Source organism: Somniosus microcephalus, chromosome 21, assembly GCF_052327205.1.
Source record: "Somniosus microcephalus isolate GS21.2 chromosome 21, FLI_Smic_1.0, whole genome shotgun sequence".
NCBI lineage: Eukaryota > Metazoa > Chordata > Chondrichthyes > Squaliformes > Somniosidae > Somniosus > Somniosus microcephalus.
In genome coordinates this window covers 70,026,095-70,038,115 of record NC_141007.1, presented here as the reverse complement: position 1 = coordinate 70,038,115, position 12,021 = coordinate 70,026,095, and the positions used below count along the sequence as shown (strand labels likewise).

Below are 12,021 nucleotides of genomic sequence, written 5' to 3'. Positions count from 1 at the left end.
CCCATTAGGGACAAAAGTGGCAATCTGTGTGTGGAGCCGGAAGATGTAGGAGGGGTTCTAAATGAATTTTTTGCATCTGTTTTCACTATGGAGAAGGACGATGTAGACATAGAAATAGGGCGGGGGGACTGTGATATGCTCGAACATATTAACATCGAGAGGGAGGAGGTATTGGCAGTTTTAGCTGGCCTAAAAATGGATAAATCCCCAGGCCCGGATGAAATGTATCCCAGGCTGCTGTGTGAGGCAAAGGAAGAGATTGCGGGGGCTCTAACACATATATTCAGGACCTCTCTGGCCACAGGGGATGTGCCAGAGGACTGGAGAACCGCTAATGTAGTACCATTATTCAAGAAGGGTAGTAGGGAAAAACCGGGGAACTACAGGCCAGTGAGCCTAACATCAGTGGTAGGAAAATTATTGGAAAAAATTCTGAGGGACAAAATTTGTCTCCACTTGGAGAGGCAAGGATTAATCAGGGATAGTCAACATGGCTTTGTCAAGGGAAGATCATGTCTGACTAATTTGATTGAATTTTTTGAGGGGGTGACTAGGTGTGTGGGTGAGGGTAACGCAGTGGATGTGGTATACATGGATTTCAGTAAGGCCTTCGATAAAGTCCTGCACAGGAGACTGGTCAAGAAGGTAAGAGCCCATGGAATCCAGGGTGCCTTGGCACATTGGATACAAAACTGGCTTAGTGGCAGAAGGCAGAGGGTGATGGTCGAAGGTTGTTTTTGTGACTGGAAGCCTGTGGCCAGTGGGGTACCACAGGGATCGGTGCTGGGTCCCTTGCTGTTTGTGGTCTACATTAATGACTTGGATATGAATGTAAAAGGTATGATCAGTAAGTTCACGGATGATACAAAAATTGGTAGGGTGGTAAATAGCGAGGAGGGTAGCCTCAGTCTGCAGGACGATATAGATGGGTTGGTCAGATGGGCGGAACAGTGGCAAATGGAATTTAACCCGGAAAAGTGCGAGGTGATGCACTTTGGGGGGACTAACAAGGCAAGGGAATACACAATGAATGGAAAGACCCTAGGCAAGACGGAGGGTCAGAGGGATCTGGGTGTGCAAGTACACAGATCCCTGAAGGCGGCGGAACAGGTGGATAAGGTGGTAAAAAAGGCATATGGGATACTTGCCTTCATTAGCCGAGGCATTGAATACAAGAGCAAGGAGGTTATGATGGAGCTGTATAAAACACTGGTTAGGCCACAGCTGGAATACTGTGTGCAGTTCTGGTCGCCACACTACAGGAAGGATGTGATCGCGTTAGAGAGGGTGCAGAGGAGGTTCACCAGGATGTTACCAGGGCTGGAGCGCTTCAGCTATGAAGAGAGACTGGGCAGATTGGGTTTGTTTTCCTTGGAGCAGAGGAGGCTGAGGGGGGACATGATTGAGGTGTACAAAATTATGAGGGGCATAGATAGGATGGATGCTGAGGAGCTTTTTCCCTTAGTAGAGGGGTCAATAACTAGGGGGCATAGATTCAAGGTAAAGGGCGGGAGGTTTAGAGGGGATTTGAGAAAGAACTTTTTCACCCAGAGGGTGGTTGGAGTCTGGAACTCACTGCCTGAAAGGGTTGTGGAGGCAGGAACCCTCACAACATTTAAGAAGCATTTGGATGAGCACTTGAAATGCCATAGCATACAAGTTTATGGACCAAATGCTGGAATATGGGATTAGATTAGACAGGGCTTGATGGCCGGCGCGGACACGATGGGCCGAAGGGCCTCTATCCGCGCTGTATTACTCTATGACTCTATGACTCTATAACCTGGCGATCGAAAAAGGTAGACACAGGCAGACCCGGCTACCAAGAGAGGACAGGATATGCTCTCACTGCAGTCAGGGAGTGGTGGAGACAGAGATGCACTTCCTCATAGCTTGTAGAAAATATCAGGGCATAAGGGAGAATTTCTACCCAAAATTCACAAAAATATGCCCGGAATTCAGAAATTTGAATGACGACCAAAAACTCCCATATCTACTAGGGGAAGAGAGAAATTGTGTAACACTAGCGGCACACTATGTTACAGCTTGCCATAAACAGAGGGATAACCACTAAATATAAGAAAAGAGTATATATAAATTATATGAAAGTATATTTATACACTCAGGGATATATCTGTTTATACACTGTATGGATAGATCTGTATTTTTGTGAACAAACATGAATGTTTTTCGATGCTTTGGCAACATAAGATGTAACTTGTCATCATGCCAATAAAGCGATTTGAATTGAATTGAATTGAATTGAATAGTGCATGACTTTACCTTTGACTCAATTTCAGCATCCAAGTTAGGCCACCACAGATAGCTCCTAGCCAGTCCTTTCATTCTAGTCATTCCTGGGTGCGATTGATGCAACTGTTCCATCAAAGTAGAGTGTCCCCGCTCTGGGACTATGATGCGTGCTCCCCATAGCACACATCCATCTTGGACACTGAGCTCGTGCTGTCTCTGTCTGTACGGCGCGAACTCCGGTCCCTCACGGTGATCTGGCCAGCCTTTCAACACATACTCACGGACCCTTGACAGAACGGGTTCCTTGGCTGTCCAGCCCTGGATTTGCGCTGAAGTCGTCAGGGGACTGATCTCCTGATCCAGCATCAGGACGTGCTCCTCAGGGGAAGTACTGCGAGGAGATTTTGAGAGGGGCAGGCGGCTGAGAGCATCCGCGTTCCCGTTTTCCTTGCCGGCTCTGTACGTGATCACATATTCATAGGCTTCTTAGTATTACTGCCCATCTCATTATTCTCTGTGATGCCATTTGAGGCACCGCTTTCATCTCATTCAGTAAGCTAATAAGAGGCTTGTGGTCAGTACTGATTACAAACTTCCTCCCATATATGTACTTATGGAATTTCTTTACTCCAAATATAATGGCCAACCCCTCTTTATCCAGCTGTGAATAGTTCTTTTCCACAGCTGTGAGCATGCGTGAAACAAACCCGATGGGCCTTTCTGCTCCATCTGGCATGCGGTGGGCCAACACTGCCCCCACTCCATAGGGTGATGCGTCGCAGGACATTATCAGCTCCTTCTTCTCGTCGTAATGCACCAAAACCCTGCTGGACTGAAGTAGCTCCTTTGACTGCTGAAACGCTTTCGCTTGCTCTGGCTCCCAACGCCATGGCTCCTCCTTTCTCAGCAGTTTGTGCAGGGGTGCCAGCAGCATCGATAAGTTTGGAAGAAACCGGTTATAATAATTCAGGAGCCCTAGATAGGCTTTCAGTTCAGTCACTGAGGTGGGTGCAGGTGCATCCTGCACTGCCCGCACTTTCCCTGGTAATGGATGGAGGCCTGTGGCATCTACCCGATGTCCCAGGAATGTAACTTCCTTCTCCATGAAACTACACTTACTCCGTTTCAGGCGTAGCCCCGCCTCTTCCAGCCGCTGTAGCACTTTGTCCAGTGTTTTTAAGTGATCCTGATAGTCACTTCCTGTTAGCAGAATATCATCTAAGTACACGGCCACCTTTGGAATGCCCTCCATAGTCCGTTGGAATATTGCTGGGCTAGAACTGACACCAAATGGTAACCTGGCATACGTGAACAGCCCCTTGTGCGTGTTCACCGTGACAAACTTTTTTTATTCTTCATCTAGCAATATCTGCTGATACGCATGACTCATGTCCAGTTTGCTGAATCTTTCTCCCCCAGCGAGCGATGTTAACATGTCCTCCATTCTCGGAATGGGGTACTGTTCCAGTGATGATACTCTGTTCACTGTTAACTTATAGTCACCACACACCCTTACGTTACCGTCGGGCTTCAATACCGGGACTATTGGTGCCGCCCAGTCTGAAAATTTCACTGGTTCTATTACTTTGTCCCTTAGCAGGCGATCTAGTTCCGCCTCAACCTTGGTTTTCATTGCAAAAGGTACCGACCTTGGTTTAAAGAAACGAGGCGTGGCATCACTGGCTACATGAATCTTGGCTGTGGCTCCCCTTAAGGTGCCCAGTTCGTCCTTGAACACTAACTCATGCTTCATCAGCACTTCTTGCAGTGCCTCTGTACTGTCCTCCATTTTATTCATTGCCTGCCAGTACACACTCAACTCACTGATCCACCCTCGCCCTAACAGGTTTGGCCCTGACCCTGCTACCACTACCACCGTAAGCTCTTTGGTGACTCCTTTGTGTTCCACTTGTACTTCGGCCGCCCCCAAAATGTCCACCTTCTGTCCTGTGTAGGTTTTGAGACTAATGGGGCATGTACCTAGCTCTGGTACTTTTGCTTCCCCCCATAGCTTGGTGTACTCAGTCTGCGACATTATGGTTACACTGCATCCGGTGTCAATCTCAAACTTTACTTGACCTCCGTTCACTATCAAATACTGAGTGAGAGGGGGTACGTTGGGCCTTGAAGTGTCTATACTGTATACAGTGAAAACCTCCTCACTAGACTCACTAGACTCTTCCTCCTCTTGTATGTAATTTGCCCGTTTTGTGTACTTCTCCCTCCCCCCTTTTGCATGCTTTGCCCCTTTAGCACTGCTTCTCTCACTCACTGCCCTTTTACAGACTTTCTTTAAGTGCCCTATTTTCCCACAATTGTGGCACTTTGCCTTTGCAAACCTGCAGTCCTTTGCATAATGGCTCGTCCCGCCACATCGGTAGCAATCCCCAACCCCGACTGGTGGACTTTTCGCGCCAGCTTCCATCTTGAAAACAGCTCCTCCCACTGGTTTACTCCATTTCTCCTTGCTCATACTGTTTAAGTCCTTAAGGTCCTTGTTAGCCGTCTCCATGGCTTGTGCTTTTTTAAGTGCCGTCTCAAACGTTAATCCTTCTTCTGACAGCAACCTTTGCTGTATACTGTCGTCATTAACTCCGCATACTAGTCTGTCCCTTAACATGACTGTGAGCGCATTTCCAAAATTACAGTCCTGTGCGAGCTTCCGAAGCTCCTCCACATACTCAGTAACGCTTTCTTCCGGCCTCCTAATCCTCGAATTGAATTTCCATCTCTGTACTATTTCACTAGGTTTCGGATTGAAATGATTCTTTAGTAGACTCACCAACTCGTCAAAAGATTTTTCTCCTGGCCGCTCTGGGCTCAGCAGATTCCTCATCCGTGTATAGGTTTGCGCTCCCACACAACTCAGTAAAATGGCCCTTTTCTTTTCAGCACTGTCCACCTCATTTGCCATAAAGAAATGGCTCAGTATTTCAATATACTCCTCCCAAGACTGCGACTTGCTGTCAAAAGGTGCCACGGAGCCTACCGTTCCTGCCATCCTTGGAGTCCGGTCACTTCAGCCAAAAAATCAAACTCCGTTTCGACTCCTGCGGCCTAGCCTCGTGCTTTTCCGACTAGTTTGCTAACCAACCCGAGCACCTCTTCCGAATACTCCCTAACTATGACTGATCCACCAAAACTTTTCCGTCCTTTATTCTCGTCGCCATATGTGGTATCTTGACGTGGCCATAGATGGAGACAGAGACAGGTTAACTCCTTAACATGGTTTAATCAACTCTTGCACATAAAAGCTTCTGCCATGAGGCAGAAAAAACAAAGAGTACCACAGTACAGATCAGACTTAACTCAGGAGAGCAATTGCCACAGCACCACCTGGTGGATCAGGTTACTCATAACCTCCCAGGTTACTACAAACACAATCCTGTCTGTGTGGGGAGCAGTGCCAATGATTCTTTCTAGTCCCTTTGATGGTCAGTTCTGTAGGCACGAGCCTCTGATTGTGGTTAATATTCGGCTGTATGAACTCAGTGAGTCACTGAATCTTGACAATAGGGAGACTGAACTAGATCAGTTGCTCTGTGGTAGCATTTTGCCACATAAGAAATGAATAACCATTTTAGAACACAAGAATTAGGAGCAGGAGTAAGCCTTTTGGCCCCTTGAGCCTTCTCCGCCATTCAATAAAACCATGGCTGATTTTCGACCTCAACTCCACTTTCCCACCCGATCCCCATATCCCTTGATTCCCTTAGAGTCCAAAAATCTATCGATCTCAGTCTTGAATATACTCAACAACTCAGCATCCACAGCCCTCTGGGGTAGAGAATTCAAAAGATTCACAACCCTCTGAGTGAAGAAATTCCTTCTCCTCTCAGTCTTAAAAGGCCGACCCCTTATTCTGAGACAATGCCCCCAAGGTCTAGACTCTCCATCCAGGGGAAACAATCTTTCAGCATCGAGGGATGAATTGATGTTGAGTTAGGGTAGATGCCTTTGTTCTTTAAAATAATCAATTAAACAGGTAAAATAACACTATTTAGTACAGTGTATTCACTGTAGTTACATTTACTCTTTTCCTTGAAATGTCAGTTTGTTAATAGTATGACCTTCAGCCTCATCACAGTATACTCAATTTGCTTACCGAAGGTCAAGTGGTGCCATGTGATATATTTCACTAACCTGGAATATGAGTTCTCTGTTTAATCTCTGGATCTGATTAAATTTACCTGGATACTGGTAGATAAAACCAGGTAATTCTGGTTAGTAGGGGACACAAGGTCAGCTTTTGGGAGCAGTAATATATCTGGTATAAAAAAATCCAAAATGCATCATACAGTTCCTTTTGCAGATTTTGCATACAGGAGGCAGGTTCTGGGGGGGGGATATAGCTTTACATATACATTAGCAAAAACAAATCAGGACAAACCCTTTGAAGATCTAAATTATATTTACTCATAAAAATCCAATGTTACCCTTTCGGAGGATAATAGTTACCACACACTAAAACTGATTGTTACGTTTTTATAATTTGTTGGGGAGGAGGCTGTAAGTATGATGGATAATGTGGTGGCTCCTTTACCAATATGGCGACCGGCAGCTCCTTTACCAAGCGGAGGGGGAGCCGGCGGCGGCGTTTGAGCAGCCACGCATGCGCAAAGTGAGCGCTGCGGCGGCTGGGGTATCCCGGGAAGAGACGTGAATGAAGTTGCGAGGCGGCGGGAAGAGAGGCTGAGTGGGGCGCGAGTTGTATTCAAACACCTGCCGTTTAACCGTCAGCCCAGCCCAGCCCGAAGAGAGGCCGCTGCGAAATGGCGGCTTAGGATTCGGGAGGTAACATTTTAATTTCTTGTGTGAGGTAGTATCCTCCGTCATAACCACACTTTCGGTTATGATTTTTTTTTTAACGTTGTGGGCATTGAGTTTATCCTTACTTTGCCCATTGAGGATGCTTAGATTATGATGTTTTCTGCCGCCAACAATATTTTTGTATATAAAGTGGATCTCCTGTGGTGTTGCACACGGGGCGTCAAGTCCAAGCGCAGTATAGAGTTTGGGAAAGGCGGGGGGGATAGAGTTTGGGAAAGGCGGGGGGGATAGAGTTTGGGAAAGGGGGGGGGGAGTTTGGGAAAGGGGGGGGGATAGAGTTTGGGAAAGGGGGGGGATAGAGTTTGGGAAAGGGGGGGGATAGAGTTTGGGAAAGGGGGGGATAGAGTTTGGGAAAGGGGGGGGAAGAGTTTGGGAAAAGGGGGGGAAGAGTTTGGGAAAAGGGGGGGAAGAGTTTGGGAAAAGGAGGGGGGCGAGTGGGGGGGAAAAGGAGGGGGGCGAGTGGGGGGGAAAAGGAGGGGGGCGAGTGGGGGGAAAAGGAGGGGGGCGAGTGGGGGGGAAAAGGAGGGGGGCGAGTGGGGGGAAAAGGAGGGGGGCGAGTGGGGGGGGAAAGGAGGGGGGCGAGTGGGGGGGGAAAGGAGGGTGGCGAGTGGGGGGGGAAGGAGGGTGGCGAGTGGGGGGGGGAAAGGAGGGTGGCGAGTGGGGGGGGGAAAGGAGGGTGGCGAGTGGGGGGGGAAGGAGGGTGGCGAGTGGGGGGGGGAAAGGAGGGTGGCGAGTGGGGGGGGGAAAGGAGGGTGGCGAGTGGGGGGGGGGAAGGAGGGGGGCGAGTGGGGGGGGAAGGAGGGGGGGCGAGTGGGGGGGGGGAAGGAGGGTGGCGAGTGGGGGGGAAAAGGAGGGTGGCGAGTGGGGGGGAAAAGGAGTGGGGCGAGGGGGGGGGGAAAAGGAGTGGGGCGAGGGGGGGGGAAAAGAGTGGGGCGAGGGGGGGGGAAAGGAGTGGGGCGAGGGGGGGGGAAAGGAGGGGGGCGAGGGGGGGGAAAGGAGGGGGGCGAGGGGGGGGGAAAGGAGGGGGGCGAGTGGGGGGGGGGGAAAGGAGTGGGGCGAGGGGGGGGGAAGGAGGGTGGCGAGTGGGGGGGGGAAAGGAGGGTGGCGAGTGGGGGGGGGAAAGGAGGGTGGCGAGTGGGGGGGGGAAGGAGGGGGGCGAGTGGGGGGGGAAGGAGGGGGGGCGAGTGGGGGGGGGGAAGGAGGGTGGCGAGTGGGGGGGAAAAGGAGGGTGGCGAGTGGGGGGGAAAAGGAGTGGGGCGAGGGGGGGGGAAAAGGAGTGGGGCGAGGGGGGGGGAAAAGAGTGGGGCGAGGGGGGGGGAAAGGAGTGGGGCGAGGGGGGGGGAAAGGAGGGGGGCGAGGGGGGGGAAAGGAGGGGGGCGAGGGGGGGGAAAGGAGGGGGGCGAGTGGGGGGGGGGGGAAAGGAGTGGGGCGAGGGGGGGGGAAAGGAGGGGGGCGAGTGGGGGGGGGGAAAGGAGGGGGGCGAGTGGGGGGGAAAGGAGGGGGGCGAGGGGGCGAGTGGGGGGGGAAAGGAGGGGAAAGGAGGGGGGCGAGGGGGGGGGAAAGGAGGGGGGCGAGGGGGGGGAAAGGAGGGGGGCGAGTGGGGGGGGGGGAAAGGAGGGGGGCGAGTGGGGGGGGGGAAAGGAGTGGGGCGAGGGGGGGGGAAAGGAGGGGGGCGAGTGGGGGGGGGGAAAGGAGGGGGGCGAGTGGGGGGGAAAGGAGGGGGGCGAGGGGGCGAGTGGGGGGGGAAAGGAGGGGGGCGAGGGGGCGAGTGGGGGGGGAAAGGAGGGGGGCGAGGGGGCGAGTGGGGGGGGGGAAGGAGGGGGGGCGAGTGGGGGGGGGAAGGAGGGGGGCGAGTGGGGGGGGGAAAGGAGGGTGGCGAGTGGGGGGGAAAAGGAGTGGGGCGAGTGGGGGGGAAAAGGAGTGGGGCGAGTGGGGGGGAAAGGAGTGGGGCGAGGGGGGGGAAAAGGAGGGGGGCGAGGGGGGTGAGTGGGGGGGAAAAGGAGGGGGCGAGTGGGGGGGGAAAGGAGGGGGGCGAGTGGGGGGGGAAAGGAGGGGGGCGAGTGGGGGGGAAAGGAGGGGGGCAAGGGGGGCGAGTGGGGGGGGGAAAGGAGGGGGGCGAGTGGGGGGGGAAAAGGAGTGGGGCGAGGGGGGGGAAAAGGAGTGGGGCGAGGGGGGGGGAAAGGAGTGGGGCGAGGGGGGGGGAAAGGAGGGGGGCGAGTGGGGGGGGGAAAGGAGGGGGGCGAGTGGGGGGGGAAAGGAGGGGGGCGAGTGGGGGGGAAAGGAGGGGGGGCGAGGGGGGCGAGTGGGGGGGGAAAGGAGGGGGGCGAGGGGGCGAGTGGGGGGGGAAAGGAGGGGGGCGAGGGGGCGAGTGGGGGGGAAAGGAGGGGGGCGAGGGGGCGAGTGGGGGGAAAAAGGAGGGGGGCGAGTGGGGGGGAAAAGGAGGGGGGTGAGGGGGGAAAAGGAGGGGGGCGAGTGGGGGGGAAAAGGAGTGGGGCGAGGGGGGGGAAAGGAGTGGGGCGAGGGGGGGAAAAGGAGGGGGGCGAGGGGGCGAGTGGGGGGGAAAAGGAGGGGGCGAGTGGGGGGGAAAGGAGGGGGGCGAGGGGGCGAGTGGGGGGGGAAAGGAGGGGGAAAGGGGGGAAAAGGAGGGGGGCGAGGGGGGAAAAGGAGGGGGGGAAAGGAGGGGGCGAGTGGGGGGGGAAAGGAGGGGGAAAGGGGGGAAAAGGAGGGGGGCGAGGGGGGAAAAGGAGGGGGGCAAAGGGGGGGAAAGGAGGGGGCGAGGGGGGAAAAGGAGGGGGGCGAGGAGGCAGAGGAGGAGGAGGAGGAGGGAGTGGGGAAGAGGAGGGGGGAGTGGGGAAGAGGAGGAGTGGGGAAGAGGAGGAGGAGGGGGGAGTGGGAGGAGGGGGGAGTGGGAGAGGAGGAGGGGGGAGTGGGAGAGGAGGAGGGGGGAGTGGGGAAGAGGAGGAGGGGGGAGTGGGGAAGAGGAGGGGGGAGTGGGGAAGAGGAGGGGGAGTGGGGAAGAGGAGGAGGAGGAGGAGGGAGGAGGAGGAGGGAGTGGGGAAGAGGAGGGGGAGTGAGGAGGAGGAGGAGGGGGGAGTGAGGAGGAGGAGGGGGAGTGAGGAGGAGGAGGGGGGAGTGAGGAGGAGGAGGGGGGAGTGAGGAGGAGGAGGGGGGGAGTGAGGAGGAGGAGGAGGGGGGAGTGGGGAAGAGGAGGAGGAGGGGGGAGTGGGGAAGAGGAGTGGGGAGTGGGGAGTGGGGAAGAGGAGGAGGAGGGGGGAGTGGGGAAGAGGAGGAGTGGGGAGGAGGAGGGGGGAGTGGGGAGGAGGAGGAGGGGGGAGTGGGGAGGAGGAGGAGGAGTGGGGAGGAGGAGGAGGAGTGGGGAGGAGGAGGAGGAGGGGGGAGTGGAGAGGAGGAGGGGGAGTGGAGAGGAGGAGGGGGGAGTGGGGAGGAGGAGGAGTGGGGAGGAGGGGGGAGTGGGGAGGAGGGGGGAGTGGGGAGGAGGAGGAGGGGGGAGTGGGGAGGAGGAGGAGGGGGGAGTGGGGAGGAGGAGGAGGGGGGAGTGGGGAGGAGGAGGAGGGGGGAGTGGGGAGGAGGAGGAGGGGGGAGTGGGGAGGAGGAGGAGGGGGGAGTGGGGAGGAGGAGGAGGGGGGAGTGGGGAGGAGGAGGAGGGGGGAGTGGGGAGGAGGAGGAGGAGTGGGGAGGAGGAGGAGGGGGGAGTGGGGAGGAGGAGGAGGGGGGAGTGGGGAGGAGGAGGAGGGGAGGAGGAGGGGGGAGTGGGGAGGAGGGGGGAGTGGGGAGGAGGAGGAGGGGGGAGTGGGGAGGAGGAGGAGGGGGGAGTGGGGAGGGGGAAGAGGAGGAGGGGGAGTGGGGAAGAGGAGGAGGGGGGAGTGGGGAGGAGGAGGAGTGGGGAGGAGGAGGAGTGGGGAGGAGGAGGAGGGGGGAGTGGGGAGGAGGGGGGAGGGGGGAGTGGGGAAGAGGAGGAGGGGGGAGTGGGGAGGAGGAGGGGGGAGTGGGGAGGAGGAGGGGGGAGTGAGGAGGGGGGGAGTGGGGAGGAGGGGGGAGTGGGGAGGAGGAGGAGGGGGGAGTGGGGAGGAGGAGGAGGGGGGAGTGGGGAGGAGGAGGAGTGGGGAGGAGGAGGAGTGAGGAGGAGGAGGAGGGGGGAGTGGGGAGGAGGAGGAGTGAGGAGGAGGAGGGGGAGTGGGGAGGAGGAGGAGGGGGGAGTGGGGAGGAGTGGGAGGAGGAGGAGGGGGGAGTGGGGAGGAGGAGGAGGGGGGAGTGGGGAGGAGGAGGAGGGAGTGGGGAGGAGGAGGAGTGGGGGGGGAGGGGGGAGTGGGGAGGAGGAGGAGGGGGGAGTGGGGAGGAGGAGGAGGGGGGAGTGGGGAGGGGGGAAGAGGAGGAGGGGGGAGTGGGGAGGGGAGTGGGGAGGGGGGAAGAGGAGGAGGGGGGAGTGGGGAAGAGGAGGAGGGGGGGAGTGGGGAAGAGGAGGAGGGGGGAGTGGGGAGGAGGGGGAGGAGTGGGGAGGAGGAGGAGGGGGAGTGGGGAGGAGGGGGGGAGGGGGGGAGTAGTGGGGAGGAGGAGGAGGGGGGAGTGGGGAAGGAGGAGGAGTGGGGAGGAGGAGGGGGGAGTGGGGAGGAGGAGGTGGGGAGTGGGGGAGGAGGAGGAGGGGGGAGTGGGGAGGAGGAGGGGGGAAGTGAGGAGGGGGGGGGAGTGGGGAGGAGGAGGAGGAGGGGGGAGTGGGGAGGAGGAGGAGTGAGGGGAGGGGGGGAGTGGGGGAGGAGGAGGAGGGGGAGGAGGAGGGGGAGTGGGGGAGGAGGAGGAGGAGGGGGGGAGTGGGGAGGAGGAGGAGGGGGAAGTGGGGAGGAGGAGGAGGGGGGAGTGGGGAGGAGGAGGAGGGGGAGTGGGGGAGGAGGGGGGAGGGGGGTGGAGTGGGGGAAGAGGGGG

The 12,021-nt window shown here is 56.9% G+C and overlaps 1 protein-coding gene across 1 annotated transcript in view; it reads left to right on the top strand.

The window, feature by feature from the left end:
* The first annotated feature begins 6,787 nt into the window (after positions 1 to 6,787).
* polg2 (polymerase (DNA directed), gamma 2, accessory subunit) overlaps positions 6,788 to 12,021 on the top strand; it is a 31,487-nt gene continuing 26,253 nt past the window's right edge. The window contains exon 1 of the mRNA XM_085963879.1: positions 6,788 to 7,047. The gene's annotated coding sequence lies outside the window, so the exon portion shown is untranslated. The remainder of the gene's footprint in view (positions 7,048 to 12,021) is intronic.